This window comes from Trachypithecus francoisi, unplaced genomic scaffold, assembly GCF_009764315.1.
Source record: "Trachypithecus francoisi isolate TF-2019V2 unplaced genomic scaffold, Tfra_2.0 Lachesis_group17, whole genome shotgun sequence".
Lineage (NCBI taxonomy): Eukaryota > Metazoa > Chordata > Mammalia > Primates > Cercopithecidae > Trachypithecus > Trachypithecus francoisi.
The window spans coordinates 59,576,087-59,594,348 of NW_022681462.1; the positions used below are offsets into that span (position 1 = coordinate 59,576,087).

General features: G+C 38.3%; 1 long non-coding RNA gene and 1 pseudogene across 2 annotated transcripts in view; one reads left to right on the forward strand and one right to left on the reverse strand.

The window, feature by feature from the left end:
* Positions 1–14,442, forward strand: part of LOC117062336 — a 92,153-nt gene extending 77,711 nt beyond the window's left edge. The window contains exon 3 of the long non-coding RNA XR_004428311.1: positions 14,053–14,442. This is a non-coding gene — a long non-coding RNA (uncharacterized LOC117062336). The remainder of the gene's footprint in view (positions 1–14,052) is intronic.
* A 1,252-nt stretch (positions 14,443–15,694) lies between these two features.
* LOC117062335 lies at positions 15,695–15,985 on the reverse strand (annotated as a pseudogene). The gene has a single exon (XR_004428310.1). The product of XR_004428310.1 is annotated as a thymosin beta-4-like (transcript).
* Positions 15,986–18,262: the final 2,277 nt, after the last annotated feature.

Below are 18,262 nucleotides of genomic sequence, written 5' to 3' on the forward strand. Positions count from 1 at the left end.
ACAGGTTTAAAAGAGGCTAAAGGAAATAAAAATTGGCTGGGCTTTAGGCTAGTCAGGAGTCATCCTTTTTTGCTCACTTTCCTTCATTGCCTGCTACATCCAGATAATCAGCAGGTCTTATCCATTTTATGTCCAAGATACATCAAGACACATTCCAATCATCTATCCTTTTTTCCTTTTTTAAAAAATTTTTTTATTTTTTGCTTTTCATTAACCACAACTTCTTTAGACCAGGCAACTATTCATCTCTGCCCTGGACTACTACTTAAAACCTCCTAACTGGCAAATCTTACTTCCATATAATTCATTCTCTACAAAGCAACCACAGTAATCTCAAATCATGAACAAACTGACTTCTCTTCCCTAATTAAAATTGTTTAGTTTTTATTTTCAGCCAAAATGGAGTAACAGAGATAAGATCTACTCTCCTTCCCTAAGAGATGGGAAAAATGAACAAAATAAATAAAATAACTTTTTCAGACAGGTAGTACAAGACTGTAATCCCTGGGAGAAGGGAAACAAACAATTGAGTGAGCCCTACAATTGCAGGTAGTTTCTAGTTCATATCACTGGGAGGGGTAAACCAAACAGATCTCCATGAATTTCATAGATAGAGATCTAGCTAGGCAAGACTGAGATGGCTAGAATTTGTGGAGTAGAGTATTGGAGAAGATATGAGCAGCATAGGGAGAGAGTGCACTCTGAAGGTCTGCAGAGAAATCTCATCAAGTCTCTCTCTGAATATTGATCTATGACATACGTAGAGAATCTACCCTAAGCCAGAGAAAGAACCAACTGAAAGGAGTAGGCAGAACAATTCATAGATCTTAAAATAGTTCATGCTTCTACCGCTCAGAGTGAAAAGAACTCAGCAGCAAAAGAAACTATCACTAGAGCAAACAGACAACCCATACAATGGGAGAAAATTTTTGCAACCTATCCAACTGACAAAGGTCCAATATCCAGAGTCTACGAGGAACTTAAACAAATCTACAAGAAAAAAAACCCATTAAAAAATAGGCAAATGACATGAATAGACACTTCTCAAAAGAAGACATTCATGTGGCCAAAAAAACTGAAAAAAAGCTCAACATCACTGATCATTAGAGAAATGCAACCTCAAACCACAATGAGATGCCATCTTACCCAGTCAGAATGGTAATTATTAAAAAGTCAAGAAACAACAGATGCTGGCGAGGATGAGGAGAAAAAGGAATGCTTTTACACTGTTGGTAGGAATGTAAATTAGTTCAACCATTGTGGAAGATGCTGTGGTGATTCCTCAAAGATCTAGAGGCAATCCCATTACTGAGTATATACTCAAAGGAATATAAATCATTCTATTATAAAGATACATGCATGCATATGTTCACTGCAGCACTATTAACAATGGCCAAGATGTGGAATCACCCCAATGTCCACTGATGGTAGACTAGATAAAGAAAATGTGGTGTATAAACAGCATGGAATGCTCTGCAGCCATAAAAGGAATGAGATCATGGCCTTTACAGGGACATGGGTAGAGCTGGAAGTTGTTATCCTCAGCAAACTAACGCAGGAACAGAAAACCAAACACTGCATGTTCTCACTCATAAGTGGGAGCTGAACGATGAGAACACATGAACAGATGGAGAGGCCTGTCGGAGGGGTGGGTGGAGGGAGAGCATCAGGAAGAATAGCTAATGGATGCTGTGCTTAATACTTAGGTGATGGTTGATCTGTGCAGCAAACCACCATGGCACATGTTTACCTACTATATAACAAACCTGCACATCCTGCACATATACCCTGGAACTTAAAAGTTGAAGAAGAAAAAAAAAAAAAAAGAACTCATAGTACATGAAGACTTGAGTAGAGTTCTTGAAAGGGCAACACCTTAATAGTAAGATTAAATTAGCTCTCGCCTAAAGGCTGCTCTGGATCTGCCTTAACAAAGCTTAAAAGTAAGCCTCAAAATAAGTTAAATGAAGCCAAGTAACAGCTGTGCACCAGAACAAAATCCATCATTAGTTAAAAGATAAAATCCAGCAACAAACAAGGTAAATACACAATGTCTGGCATCCAATTAAAAAATTGTCAAACATGTAGACAGGGCTTCTGGCTATAGCAGAATTAAGAGGTAGGTAAGTCCTCTCTTCACAAAACAAGTATAATCTGGAAAAAATTGTCAAAAACAACTATTTCAGGACCCTGAAAAATGACCAAAGGGAAATATATTATGAGGCATTTATTGATTTTTTTTAAATTGCTGGGACCTCAGATCAGAATCTCAGGAGTCTGTGGTCTTCCTGCCTGGGTTCACTCCCATTCTCCCATTCCCAGTTTAGTTGCTAAGAAAGATAACCTTAAACTGATGAGGCAGATTGTAAAAATTAGAAGCTTTGCTGCCAGAGAGGGCAGACTAGACTTGGGACAGGAAGCAAAAGGCATTGGAAGCATGGCAGCATTGTCAGTCAAAAAAAAAATGCAAGTTTGGTAGGAAATGAAGAGATGAAACTCACAACTCTGTTACCCTGAGTTTGTGAACAAGTTGGGTCAATCAGTGAGAACAGGTAGACAAGGAGATCCTAGAAATGACATAGTCACAGATGATCTAGATTAGCTCTCCACCCATCCCTGACTGACTAGAAAACAATACACATATACAGGGAAAACCCAAGGGAGCCCCAGTGGAAAGAAAAAAGTCAAGGCACACTTGAGAACTAGCTGAACTTTGAATGTACCCACTCCTCAATCTACAGATAGATAGGCCAGCAGAGGGTAAGGGAATGCCTGTGGACTTAAGGTGTTTAAGCAAAATCTCTGCTCAAATCATTGGCTGACCACTAAGCTATACTGATACAGTGATGAACTCTAGTTAGCCTGGATAAAAAATAAAAATCAGAATAAAAATCTGAGCAGAGACATCAGCAGTGGCCTGACACCCGCAGGGGAAAATTATTCCACCATTTAAGTTCAAACAAATTTCTTTTTAATCAGGGGAAAAAAACAGAATACAGAGTTGCTACCGTATAGCATTGACAATGCCCAGTTATCAACCAAGAATGATAAGAATGCAAGAAGACTGGGCTTGGTGGTTCACACCCATAATCCCAGCACTTTGGGAGACCAAGGTGGCTGGATCACTTGAGCCCAGCCTGGGCAATATGGTGAAACCCTCTCTCTACAGAAAATACAAAAATGAGCTGGGCACGGTGGCATGAGCCTGTAGTCCCAGCTACTTGGGAGGCAGAGGCGGGAGGATCAATTGAGCCTGGGAGGTTAAGGCTGCAGTGAGCCCTGATCATGCCACTGCACTTCAGCCTGGATGACAGAGCAAGATCCTGTCTCAAAAAAAAAAAAAAAAGAAAGAAAGAGAGAAAGGGAGAAACGGAGGAAGGGAGGAAGGGAGGAAGGGAGGAAGGAGGAAGGGAGGAGGGGAGTAAGGGAAGAGGGGAGGAAAGGAAGAAAGGAAGAAAGGAGGAAAAAAGAAAGGAAGAGAGGAAGGGAGAAAGAAAGAAAAGAAAGAGAAAGAGAGAAAAGAAAAAAGGAAAGGAAAGGAAGAAGGAAGGAAGGAAGGAAAGAAAAGAGAAAAGAAAGAGGAGAGAAAAAGAAAAGAAAAGAAAGAAGAAGAAAAGAAAGAAAGAAAAGAAAACAAAAGAAAAGGGAAAAAGAAAATGTGGCCCACATTCAGGGGAAAAAAATCAATCAGTAGAAACTAACTTTATAGGCCCAGATGTTGTATTGTGTAAAGCATTCTAAGAAGCTATTGTAAATATATTCAAGTAATTAAAGAAAACATGTTTAAAGAATTAAAAGAAAATACGAAAATGTCTAAAAATAACTCTCAATAAAAGAATAGTATCTATTAAAAAAAGAATCAAATGGAAATTCTAGAGTTGAGAAGTACAATAATTAAAATGAAAAATTCCTCAAATGGGCTCAACAACAAAATTTAATTAGCAGATGAGCAACTAGAAGATAGATTAATAGAAATTTTTTAATCTGAAGAATAAAAAGGAAAAAATCGATGAAAAATCACCAGTCTCAAAGACCTGTGGGACAGCATCAAGCATACCCATGTACCTGTAATAGGAGCACCAGAAGGTAAGTAGAGAGAGAGATTCAGAAAAAAACTTTTAAAGAAATAACTAACAATACTCTCAATTCTCCAGGATTGATTACAAATATTAATCTTCAAATCCAAGAAGTTCAACAAACCCCAAGTACTATAAAATAAAAAAGATACACCACTAGAAACATCATAATAAAAAAAGTTGAAACTGCCGGGCACGGTGGCTCACACCTGTAATCCCAGCACTTTGGGAGACCGAGGCAGGTGGATCATGAGGTCAGCAGATCGAGATCATCCTGGCTAACACGGTGAACTCCCGTCTCTACTAAAAAAAAAAAAAAAAATACAAAAGATTAGCCGGGCGTGGTGGCGGGCGCCTGTAGTCCCAGGTACTTAGGAGGCTGAGGCAGGAGAATGGCGTGAATCCGGGAGGTGGAGCTTGCAGTGAGCCAAGACTGCACCACTGCACTCCAGCCTGGGCAACAGAGCAAGACTCCGTCTCAAAAAAAAAAAAGTTGAAACCAAAGAAAAGAAATCTTGGAATAAGTAATAGCAAAATGACTCATCTTTTACACGGGAACAAGGGCGGATCACTAGGTCAGGAGATCGAGACCATCCTGGCTAACACGGTCAAACCCCGTCTCTACTAAAAATACAAAAAACTAGCCGGGCGAGGTGGCGGGCGCCTGTAGTCCCAGCTACTCGGGAGGCTGAGGCAGGAGAATGGCGTAAACCCGGGAGGCGGAGCTTGCAGTGAGCTGAGATCTGGCCACTGCACTCCAGTCCGGGCGACAGAGCGAGACTCCGCCTCAAAAAAAAATAAAAAATAAAAAAATAAAAATAAAAATAAAAAGTAGTTGACTTCTCATTAGACATAATGGAGGACAGAAGGCAGTAGAGTGACATATTCAAAATGCTGAAAGAAAGACCTTTTAATCAAGAATTCTCTATCCATCAAAACTAAAAATAAGGACATTTCCAGATTATCAAAAACTGAGTGAATGTATTGCTAACTGACCTTTCATACAAGAAATACCAAAGGAAGTCCTTCAGGCTGAAAGAAGATGATACCAGGTGGTAAATTAAATTCACAGGGCAAAGAGCACAGCAATAGTAAATATGTGCACGAATTAACAAGATAGAGAAATATAATCTACAATAAATATATTTTCATAAATATATAAAATATAATATATACATAAATATATTTTCTCTTCTCTAAATTTCTTTGAAAATATAAGATTGTATAAAACAATAATTATAACACTATTAACTGGGTTTATAATACATATACATTAAAATATATGACAATACTAGCACAAAAGAAAGAGGTGAAAATTGAGTTATATTTGAGCATGGTTGTTATATTTTCCTGAAATTAAATCAGTATTAATCTGAAGTAGATTGTGATAATTAAGATGTATTATATAGCACATATATCTAGGTATATGTATGTGTATATATATCCTGTTTTCTGGAGAACCCAGCTAATACAGATGATGAAAGGCATACCATACTTACAGTAACCACAAGAAACTTGAGTGGTCATATTAATATCAGACAAAACAAACACTCAGACAATAAATATTATTAGAAAAGAGATTGTATTAGGATAAAATACATCAGTAAGAAGATAGAAGAATTATAAAAGTATAAATGCACCTAATAATAGCGCTCTAAAATACATGAAGCAAAAACTAACAGAATTGAAAGAAAAAATAGCAGTTATAGTTGGAGACTTCAATACTCTCTTCTCAGCAATTGATAGAGCTAAACAGTAAACAAGTAAGAATATAGAATACTTGAACACTATCAACCAACTTACCTAACTGACATTTGTAAAACACAACCCCAACAACAGCAGAATACACATTTTTTTTTTCAAGTTCCTATGGAACATTCTCCAGGATAGACAATATGTTAGGCCGTAAAACAAGTTTCAATAAATTTAAAAAGACTGAAATTATTTGAAGTATGTTCTTTGATCGCAACAGAATTCAATTAGAAGTCAACAGAAAGAAACTGTGAAAATCTCCAATTGTTAGATAGTAAACAGCATACTTCTAAATAACCCATGGGTAATTGAAGAAATCACAAGGGAACTTGGAAAACATCTTAGTTTGGATGAAAATTAAACACAACATATCAAAATTTATGGTATGAAGACAAAGCAATGCTTGGAGAGAAATTCATGGCTTTCATTACTTCTGTTAGAAGGCAGAAAAATCTAAAATAATCTAAGCCATTACCTCCAGAAGCAGTATAAACCTGGAGAAAACCATGCCCAAGAACATTATAATCAAATTTCTGAAAACTAGAAATAAAGAGAAAATTTCAAATGAATTCAGAAAAGACATGATATGGCCAGGAACAGTGGATCATGCCTATAATCCCAGCATTTTGGGAGGCTGAGGTGGGCAGATCACTTTAGGTCAGAAGTTTGAGACCAGCCTGGCCAAACCGGCAAAACCCCGTCTCTACTAAAATTACAAAAATTAGCCAGGCGTGGTGGCACACACCTGTAATCCCAAGAACCCGGGAGCTGGAGGTTGCAGTGAGCCAAGATTGCACTACTGCACTCCAGCCTGACTGGCGGAGTAAGACTCCATCTCAAAAAAAGGAAAAAAAAAGGAAAGGCATGATACACACTAAGAATTACAACATATATCAGAAACTATGCAATCCAGAAGACAACGGAGAAGCATCTTTACTGAAAGAAGAAAACTAAAAACCTAGAATTCTTTCTCCAACAAAACTGCATTTCAAAATTGAAGGTAAAGACATTTTTATTTTAAAAAATGTTTTTTATTTTTATTTTTATTTTTTTGACACAGAGTCACTCCATCACCCAAGCTGCAGTGCAGTCATGCGATCTCAGCTCACTGCAACCTCCACTTCCCCGGTTCAACCGATTCTCATGCTTCAGCCTCCCAAGTAGCTGGAATTAGAGGTGTGCACCACCATAACTGGCTAATGTTTGTATTTTTAGTAGAGAAGGATTTTGCCATGTTGGCCAGGCTGGTCTTGAACTTTCAACCACAAGTGATCCACCTGCCTCAGCCTCCCAAAGTGAATTATTTCTCCAACAAAGCTGTATTTCAAAAATGAAGGTAAAGACATTTTTAATTTTTAAATTTTTATTTATTTTTATTTTTATTTTTTTGAGACAGAGTCTCACTCCATCACCCAGCCTGCAGTGCAGTCATGCGATCTTGGTTCACTGCAACCTCTGCTTCCCAGGTTCAAGCAATTCTCATGCTTCAGCCTCCTGCATAGCTGGAATTAGAGTTGTGCACCATCATGACTGGCTAATTTTTGTATTTTTAGTAGAGACAGGGTTTCCCTATGTTGGCCAGGTTGGTCTTGAACTTTTGACCTCAAGTGATCCACCTGCCTCAGCCTCCCAAAGTGCTGGGTTACAGGCATGAGCCACTGCATCCAGCCAATAAAGACATTTTACACAAAGTTGAGACAATTTATTTACAGCAGATCTTTCCTATAAAAAATGATAAAGAAAAATTTTCAGGAAGATGGAAAATGGTAAGAGGTGGAAATTTGGATTTACACAAGAGAAAAAAGAATGCCAGAAATGAGTACTCACTAATTATAAAGGGAGAAATGGTAACTTTACAGCTGAGACATTATCTTAACCAAGTGATCAAAGTTATCGTCAATAATCAGATAAATTGACAGACATTATGCATTTCTTGACACTAAAAAGGACACACGTCACTCAGGTAGTATGCAAGTCAAAGATATGTTACTTGTACGTAATTATATGGAAACAAACCTCAACTGAAAGACATTCTACAAAACAACTTCCTCATCATAGTCTTCAAAAATATTAATGTCATAAAAGACAAAGAAAGGTTAAGAAGCTGTTACAGATTAAAGACTAGAGAAACCTGATAATTAAATGCAACACACAGTCACAGATTGGATGGTAAATTAGAGGGAAAACGAAATTACTATAAAGGACATTATTGGAGAAACTGGCAAAATGTGAATGTTCGACTTTTGAATATATGCTGAATATTAGATAATAGTATTGTTATCAATATTAAATTCCTGAATTTGATTATTGGATGGTAATTATATATTTTGCTGAGAAAAGACAGGCTGAAATATTTAGGGATAAAGGGCACTGTCTATATGTTCTCAAGTGGTTCTGCAAGAAAATGTATGTGTATGTGTGCATACACATGGACTTTCATCTGAAAACTTCTGAGGCTAATTTTATCTTTTTTTCTGTCATCTTTTACATCCCAATCACCTTCTTCAACTTACCTCAAAGCTCCTCCACAACCCATTTTCTACTCAGTGCTTTTTCCACAGAGAAACGCTGTTATAAATATGTTCCATTCATTAAATAAGGTAGTTGAAAACCTGAATAAAATTAAGAGTAGTAGAAAACTGAAAATAAATAAATAAATAAGTGAAACTTTAAGAGACAAAAACCCAAAATATCTGAAATTTGAAATGCACTAGAAAATATCACATCTTGCAGATTTTTTAATCATCCAGTTGGCAAGTCTTTTTCCCATTCTGGAAAGCAGCTCTTGAAACATTATTTCCTCTAGATAGCCTTCCCAGATTGATGCAAAGAAAGAGCTCTGCTCATGACACTCCTGTAGTTATTTCCTCTATTTTGACTTGGTTCAGCCTGCCTTAAAAGCAACTATTCTTGACCTGTATTAACATACACATTTCCCTGCTTATCTGTGGCTTGTCTTAATGTGTTAAGTTAGATCTGTGAATCCTCTATGTGTACATCCATCTCCGTGAACCTGACTTTGACTTCAAAGGCACTGTGTTCTTAGAGTTTACTAAGACTGGCCTTATTATTTTTAAAAATATGACATCCCAAATTCCTATATCTGACTTTACTTCTAAATCCCTAATAAAAATTAAATGCAGAATGTTTTCTTTGGGGAAGATGGGGTAGACACACTTTTCCCTATTCTTCCCATTAAGTACAACTAAAACTCTGGATAGTGTATAAAAAAGCAAAAGAACTCTGAGTGGTAGAGAGAAGAAGGTAGAGACTAGGGAACTCAAGACCCAAGGGGTGACATGGGGGTGAGTTCCCTCAGTTTTCTTTTTGCCTTATATGTCCCAGGGTACTAAAGACAATGGCAACGCGGAAATACCAATGAGCACAGACGTTAAGACGTGCCGAGAAAAACCTAGCTAAGGACTAGGAAGACAGAAAACTTTTAGACAATAAGTGCTGTGCTGCAGCCAAACACCTCAGGAAAAAACAAAACCCTGGCCCTATCCTAGAGCCCCCACCAGCACAATCCATGAAAGCAAAGTGTGATACATTGAAATTCATAAAAATTTTAACACATATGCTCTGTGAAAGACTCTGTTAAGAGCCTGAAAAGGTAGGCCTCATGCTGGGAGAATATATTTGCAAACCACATACCTGACAGGAGATTAATATCTAGAACTACAAAGAACTCTCAAAACAATACAAAAATTATCCAGGCATCATGGCGCATGCCTGTAATCCCAGCTACTCAGGAGGCTGAGGCGCAAGAATTGCTTGAACCCCAGAGGCAGCGGTTGCAGTGAGCCAAGATCACGCCACTGTACTCTAGCCTGTGTGACAGAAGGAAATTCTGTCTCAAAAAAATAAAAATTAAAATTAAAAAACTCTCAAAACTGAACAGTAAATAAACCAACAATCCAATCAGAAAATGAGCAGGAGAGGCCAGGTGCGGTGGCCCACGCCTATAATCTCAGTACTTTGGGAGGCCGAGGCAGGTGAATCATCTCAAACTCAGGAGTTTGAGACCAGCCTAGCCAATGACGAAATCCCGTCTCTACCAAAAATACAAAATTTAGCTGGACATGGTGGTGGGTGCCTGTAATTCCAGCTACTTGGGAGGCTGAGACAGGAGGAGCATCGCTTGAACCCGGGAGGTAGAGGTTGCAGTGAGCCGAGATCGCACCCCTGGACTCCAGCCTGGGCAACAGAGTGAGACTCCGTCTCAAAAAAAAAAAAAAGAGAAGACATGAACGGACAGACATTTCACAGAAGAGGATATACAGATGGCACATAAACGCATGAAAAGATACTCTACTGTATCTATTAGCCATTAAGTGCATTTTAAAACCACAATGAAATACCATTACACATCTATCAGAATGACTGGAACAAAAAGTGGCAACACTAAATTCTGCTAAAGATGTGGAGCAACTGGATGACTCATACATGGCTGGTGAGAAAGCAAAATGGCACAGCCACTCTGGAAAATAATTTGGCAGTTTCTTAAAAAAAAAAAAAAAAACACGCAAATATCACATGACCAAAAAATTGAATTCTTGCTCATTTGTTCCAGTGAAATGAAAATGTATGTCTACATAAAAACTGGCACATGAATGTTTCTAACAACTGTATTCATAATGGTCAAAAACTGGAACACAAATGTCTTTCAACAAGTAAATAGTTCAACAACAACAGATGCTGGTGAGGCTGTGAAGTAGGAACGCTTCTACACTGTTGGTGGGAGTATAAATTAGTTCAACCATTGTGGAAGACAGTGTGGTGATTCCTCAAGGATCTAGAACCAGAAATACCATGTGACCCAGCAATCTCATTACTGGGTATATACGCAAAGGATTATAAATCATTCTCCTATAAAGACACATGCACATGTATGTTTATTGCAGCACTATTTACAATAGCAAAGACTTGTAACCCACCCAAATACCCATCAATGATAGACTGGATAAAGAAAATGTGGCACATATATACCATGGAATACTATGCAACCATGAAAAGAATGAGTTCATGTCCTTTGCAGGGACATGGATGAAGCTGGAAACCATCACTCTCAGCAAACTAACACAGGAACAGAAAACCAAACACTGCATGTTCTCACTCATAAGTGAGAATTAAACAATGAGAACACATGGACACAGGGAGGGGAGCATTACACATGGGGCCTGTCAGGGGGCGGGGGACAAGGGAAGGAAGAACATTAGGACAAATACCTAATGAATGTAGGGCTTAAAACCTAGATAACAGGTTGATAGGTGCAGCAAACCACCATGGCATATGTATACGTATGTAACAAAACTGCACATTCTGCACGTGTATCCCAGAACTTAAAGTAAAATAAATAAATAAAAAATAGTTCAACAAAATGTGATATATCCATACCATGGATACTACTCAGCAATAAAAAGGAGTAAACTACTGACACACACAACCTGGATGAATCTCCAGAGAATTATTCTGAGTGAAACAAGCCAATCCCCACAGGCTACATACCATATAATTCTATTTATACAACATTCCTGACATGACAAAATTACAGAAATGGAGAACAGATTTGTGGTTGCCAGGAGTTAAGGAAGGGATGGGGCAGGAGGGAAGTGGGTGAAGCTCTCAAAGGACAAACATGAGGGATATTTGTGTTGATGGAAAAGTTCTGTATCTTGATAATCAATTTCAATAACCTGGTTGTAATATTGTTCTCTAGTTTTGCAAGAAATTGAGTAGAGGGTGTACCAGATCTCTGTTTTATTTCTTACAACTGTGAAAGTACAATTATTGCAAGATAAAAAGCTTATTTTAAAAAAAAAAAAAGAATATACCAGATGAGATCATATTTGGCTTTTTTTAGTCTTTCAGACCTTAGTGTAAAAAATATTTTGATGGACGATCCTTCAGGGAGAACAGGATGACCCTGGGTGCCTTGTGAAAAGAAAGTGGGCACACAACAGAGGTTAAAAGCACCAGAATGAGGCCAGATACAGAAGCTGAACTTCACTAACTTTTAAATTAAGTTGAGAGTTGCTTCTGGCAGTTTCCTTTGCATAATTTCTCTCTCTCTCTTTCTTTCTTTCCCTTTCTTTCTTTCTTTCTTTTTCTTTCTTTTTCTTTCTCTCTTTCTTTACTTTTCGTTTCTCTTCTTTTCTCTCTTTCTTTCTCTTTCCCTTCCTTCCTTCCTTCCTTCCTTCCTTCCTTTCTTTCTTTTTCTTTCTTTCTTCCTTTCTTTCTTTCTTTCTTTCTTCCTTCCTTCCTTCCTTCCTTTCTCTTTCTTTCTTTCTTTCTTTCTTTCTTTCTTTCCTTCCTTCCTTCCTTCCTTTCTTTCTTTCTTTCTTTCTTTCTTTTCTTTCTTTTCTTTCTTTTCCCCCAGAGTCTTACTCTGTCTGCCAGGCTAGATGGAGTGCGGTGGCACAATCTCAGCTCACCACAACCTCCGCCTCCCAGGTTTGGGCAATTCTCCTGCCTCAGCCTCTCGAGTAGCTGGGACTATAGATGCCCACTACCACACCTGGCTAATTTTTGTACTTTTAGTAGAGACAAGGTTTCACCATGTTGGCCAGGCTGGTCTCAAACTCCCAACCTCAAGTGATCCACCCACTTCGGCCTCCCAAAGTGCTGGGATTACAGGCGTGAGCCACTGCACCCGGCCTGCATAATTTCTTAATAGGCCAACACATATATACTCTTAAATACAATATATCTTTCATGCTACTGCTACTCAAAATATAATTGATTCATGTCATAGGACTATACTTAGAGAAGACTACTTTCAAGCCAAGATAACTTTTGTTTACTGAAGCCTCATCTGCTTTAGTGGCATTTATAGGCTTGAAGGACAAGTGAAATAATATTTGGCTTTGATTTCCCTCCAAACCTCCCTGTCTCTTCTCTTCCAGAGATTATAGGTGGTGTATGCCCTCATCTAGTCAATTCTCCATTGTAAAAATGGTGTTTGTTCAGTTTTTGTGAGTCTCCTGTTACTGTTCTCTGTGCACAGCCTCCCTGTGCAGCGGCCAGTACATCACCACCATTGCTACAGTATCAGCTCTCCATTTCAACCCCAACACTGCCGCCACCCCATATTCCCTGGAGTTAAAGGGATGCTTTCTCACTTAATGCAGTGAGTTAAAACCACAAAATTAAATTTATTTCCATTTTTCTGTCCTTTTTGTTGAAGGAGTTGGGCCCAGTGTCCAGGAGACCATTCCAGAAGGCACATACACCTACTCCTATCTGCCCACACCAGAGCAGGTCATTTTTAACATCTCCTCTATATGACAAAATCGCTTTCAGTAATAATCATGAAATTGAACAAATAATCATGATGGCTAGAAAAGAAACACAGATAATGGGGGTTTTATTTTATTTAAATGTGTATGATATATGTATGTATATATGCACATACATGACAGTAAAAAAGTAAATACTGCATATAAATATTGCAATGCATAAAAGGAAATCAGTAATAGATTAACACTTTTTGATTATAATACATTTTTGGAGTCAAAGATTTAGAAAAGTTTATACTTACATATTGGTGTTTTACAATAATGAAAAATGACAGTTTAAAACAACAGAAAAACTCAAAAGGCAGAAATTTTCATTTTAAAGATATTAGTTGGTAACAAAATTAATGAACTAAAATTTGCACTTATTAAACAAAATATATCACCTCAAATTTTATATCTTGTTCCACTGATTTAAATTTCCAAAATAATTTAAAAGTCTAAATAGTTACATAGAAAGATGGAATTTTAGTAACTCGTTTGTTTCTTTGTTTTTATAATCACTTTGGTATGAGCACTTATTTCTAATCTACTGCTTAAACGTAGGAATATGTAATATCTCTAGAGTTGGAGACACAAAGCAAGTTCACGTGATTTTGAACCATTACTAACTTATTCTTAAAACAAAAGCATGTACCTAAGTCTGAATATATTTGGAGACAACTGTATAACTGGCAACTCTCCATATTAACTATCATGTATAATATAATAATAAATGATAAGTAATAAAAATGTGTTAATTTGAAGTTTGCATATATTACTAAAATTTAACAGGTAACTTCAGCAATTGTTTAGAACTTAGACCAAACAAAAGATTTTTATTGGGGAAGAGTGTTTTATCACTGACATTATTTAGAATTGATGGCATGTAGTGATAATAGAAAGTATATATACTTTAGCTCGACTCTATTATTGTTTTGATTCCCTAGAGAAAATGCACCTCTTATGGCCTGCACCCAGGGATCACTCCCGCCACCCCACACTTGTTTTGCCACTACATAAAAGGCCTGGCTTCTATAATGTGTACCCTGATTGGTCTCTCCTCCTGCTGGCTAACTGCTTCTTACATTCATAGCAAGAAAATAATTCTCAGTCTATTAAGGGTAAGAGAACAAATCTTCCGTTCCCTTCTGCTTTTTTATTGCCATAAGAAGTGATTCAACATATTCTTGGCAAGTGGGAGGGAACCTTCCACGGGATGGAATAAAAGAGACTCTCCTCCAGAGAATGCTGTTTTGGCAATTTGGTGGGAGAGATGTGTCGGTAATATTTAAAGAAGGGCTTCTTACCTCCCGTTCACCGGCTCTGATTTGGTCTTTTTTATACTGAAGAAGCTCTTACTAGTTCTTTCAGATAGGGTGTGTAGGTGCTAAACTCTCTTAGTTGTTGTAAGGCTGAAGTTTTTCTTTTTTAGCCCTCTCACATGATGGTTTATCTTGGTGGTTCTTAAGTATAGTTCCTTTCATGGCAGAATCTGAAATACAGGGGAACTTATTAGACAGGTATATTCTCAGCCCACCCAAGACCTACTGAAGCAGAAATTCCAGGGATTGCCTCTGCAATCTGCATTTTTATAAACCCTCCAGGTGATTTTGATGCAAAATCACTAATGTTGGAAAACTACTCATTTAACTAGCTAAAGACTCCTACATGCATACTATTTTTTTTCTTACTACTTTGAAAATATTATTTATGGTCTCTCAGCATATATTGTTACAGATGAAAAGTCTGCTGTCATTCGGTGTTTCTATCCAGTTGAACCATATAAAATTTCTAGTATTTGACCATGTTTTATTGAGATAAATTTACAAACAATAAAATTTACCTTTTTTTTTTGAGACGGAGTCTCACTCTGTCACCCAGGCCGGAGTGCAATGCTGGGATCTTGGCTCCTGCAGCCCCTGCCTCCTGGGTTCAAGCAATTCATATACGTCAGCCTCCTGAGTAGGTGGAATTACAGATGTGCACCATCATGCCCGGCTGATTTTAGTAGAGACAGGGTTTCACCAAGTTGGCCAGGGTGGTCTCCAACTCCTGGCCTCAAGTGATCCACCCACCTCAGCCTCCCAAAGTGCTGGGATTACAACAGGTGTGAGCCACCACACCCAGACAAAATTTACCAATTTTAAGTATGCAATTTTAAGTTTTGATAAATGTACAGTAAAGTAACTACCATCACAATCAAGGTATAAAATATTTCCATCATCCAAAAATATTCCCTCCTGACTCTTTATATTCTAGTCCCTCTTCTTCCCTCTGGCTCCTGGCAACCACTAATCTTTTTTTTTTTTTTTTAAGTTTTAAAACTTTTTATTTGCATATTTAAAAAATTGTGCATTCCAATAATTAAAATCATTTGAACAAAAAAAAAAGAAAAAATGGCCCTCTGATTAAACTGCATTACAGCCCGCAGGACACCTTGGGCCAGCTTGGTTTTACTCTAGATTTCACTGTTGTCCCACCCCCACTTCTTCCACCTCACTTCTTGCTTCACCAACATGCAAGTTATTTCCTTCTCTGCCAGCCAGATAGACAGATGGGAGAGGCAGGGGCGGCCTTCCTTATCAGTAGTTCTTTGATGTGAAAGGGGCAGCACAGTCATTTAAACTTGATCCAACCTCTTTGCATCTTACAAAGTTAAACAGCTAAAAGAAGTAAAATAAGAAGGCAATGCTTGTGGAATGTACAGTGCATATTGGCAGCGCACGCCTCATTACGATTCGCCTGCTTGCTTCTCCTGTTCAATCATTTCTTTGGAAGGCAGTGGATTTTTCTCTTGCGTCTCTGTCTTCTTCAGTTTCGACTTATCGAATTCTCGATCTCAGCCATATTGGATTTGTCAGACATGGTTGCGGAAGAAAAGCTGAGCGAGGCGCGAGAATGAGCGAAGTCTGGTCTGCGCAGTGGCCACCACCGAGTTCAACCACCAATCTTTTAGTCATTAAAGGTTAGATTGAATTTTCTGGAATTTCACATACATGGACTCATACAGCATATGCTCTTTTGTATCTTGTTCCTTTCATTTAGCATAATGCTTTTGAGGTTCGTTCATGTTATTTACTGCCTTTTTATTGCAGACTACTATTCCACCATGTGGATAAATCACAATCTGTTTATTTGTTCACAAATTAGTGAACATTTGGGTTAATACATTTTATCTGGTTTTCTAGCTATTTTCATAGGGAGGGCAATTCCCATAGCAGTTAATCCTTCATACGCATAAGTAGAAGTCCTACTCAATCATTTTTGAATTACAGTTGATCTATATTTCGTATTGCCTAACTCAATAGATAATCTGTGCTTTCCATCATAAAGCTTTAAGATTTTCTCTTTTCACTTGACTTTCTATATGTCTACTACACCATGTCTAGATCTCGATTTATTTTTACTTATTCTACTCAATTATTTGTGCAATTTCTGCCTGAGGAATCATGTTTTTGATTCAGGAAAATTTTCAGCCATTATCTCTTCAAAACTTTCTCTCCTCCTTTCTCTATTATCTTTCTCTGCAATCTCTACTAGAAGTATAATGTAGGCCGGGCGCGGTGGCTCAAGCCTGTAATCCCAGCACTTTGGGAGGCCGAGACAGGCGGATCACGAGGTCAGGAGATCGAGACCATCCTGGCTAACACGGTGAAACCCCGTCTCTACTAAAAAATACAAAAAAAACTAGCCGGGCGAGGTGGCGGGCGCCTATGGTCCCAGCTACTCGGGAGGCTGAGGCAGGAGAATGGCGTAAACCCGGGAAGCGGAGCTTGCAGTGAGCTGAGATCCGGCCACTGCACTCCAGCCTGGGCGACAGAGCGAGACTCCGTCTCAAAAAAAAAAAAAAAAAAAAAAGAAGTATAATGTAATCTTTTATTTCAAATTCCATGTCTCTTAATTTCCTTTTAATTTTTTTCTATCTTTTCTCTCTCCAGTCTGTGTGATTAGAATATATCTAATTCTGTCATTTCTCTTCAACTAATCTAAATTACGATTTAATCCATTCACTGGTTTCCTCAAAATTTTAACTTCTAGAATTTCTATATGTTCCAATTATTTATCACTGCATAACAAATTACCTCAAAATTTTGCAGCCCAAAACAATCATTTTATTTTGCTCATGATTTTTTGGGTTAGGAATTCAAAAAGGGCTCAACTAGAGGTTTTGCCTTAGGGTCTCTTAAGTAATTGCAGTCAGACTGTGGCTACAGCGGGAACAGCAGAGGACTGGAGAAGTTGGGGAATGGCCAGATAGCTCTTTTCCTCTCTGCAGTTACAGCACCTCTCTACGTGTAGTCTCTTTGCATGGGCTAATTTTGGCTTCCTCACACGTGACAGCCTCCAAGCAGGTGGACTGCTTACACAGTAGTTTAGAGCTCCAGCACAAGTGATCCAGTAAGCAGGCAAAAACGGACTCACATTTCTATCTAGCCTCAGAAATCACACAGCATCACTTATACCACAGTCTATTAATCACAAGAGAGTCATAAGCATGTCCCTCAGGGGAAGGGACCCTACCTCTTAATGGAAAGAATACAAGTACACATTGTAAGAAAAGCATGTGAGATAGGAAAGCATTGTTGTGGCCACTATCTGCAACAAACTTTGGAAGATACAATCTACCATGATTCTTTTTTAAATCCCTCCTTTAAAAAAAAATAATGTCCTGGCCAGGGGCAGTGGCTCACGCCTGTAATCTCAGCACTCTGGGAGGCCAAGGCAGGCAGATTGCCTGAACTCAGGAGTTCGAGACCACCTGGGCAGCATGGTGAAACCCCATCTCTACTAAAAACACAAAAAATAAGCCGGGCATTGGTGGTGGGTTCCTTTAGTCCCAACTACTGGGGAGGCCAAGGCATGAGATTTGCTTGAACTTGGGAGGCAAAGGTTGCAGTGAGCCAAGATGGCACCACTGAACTCCAGCCTGGGTGACAGAGTGAGACTCTGTCTCAAAAAATAAAAATAAAAATAATGTTCTATTCTTCCCTTACAAGTTCTATTCCTTCCTCTCTTTCTTTGAACATTTTAAAACACACTTGAAGTCTATTTTGCTTTGTGTCCTGGGTTGTGAAGATGACTCCGTGGAGCTTTTCCATAGCTTCCTTTGCTGTGGTTTCAACAGGATTCTCTGATTCCATGCAAGTATTTCGTTTA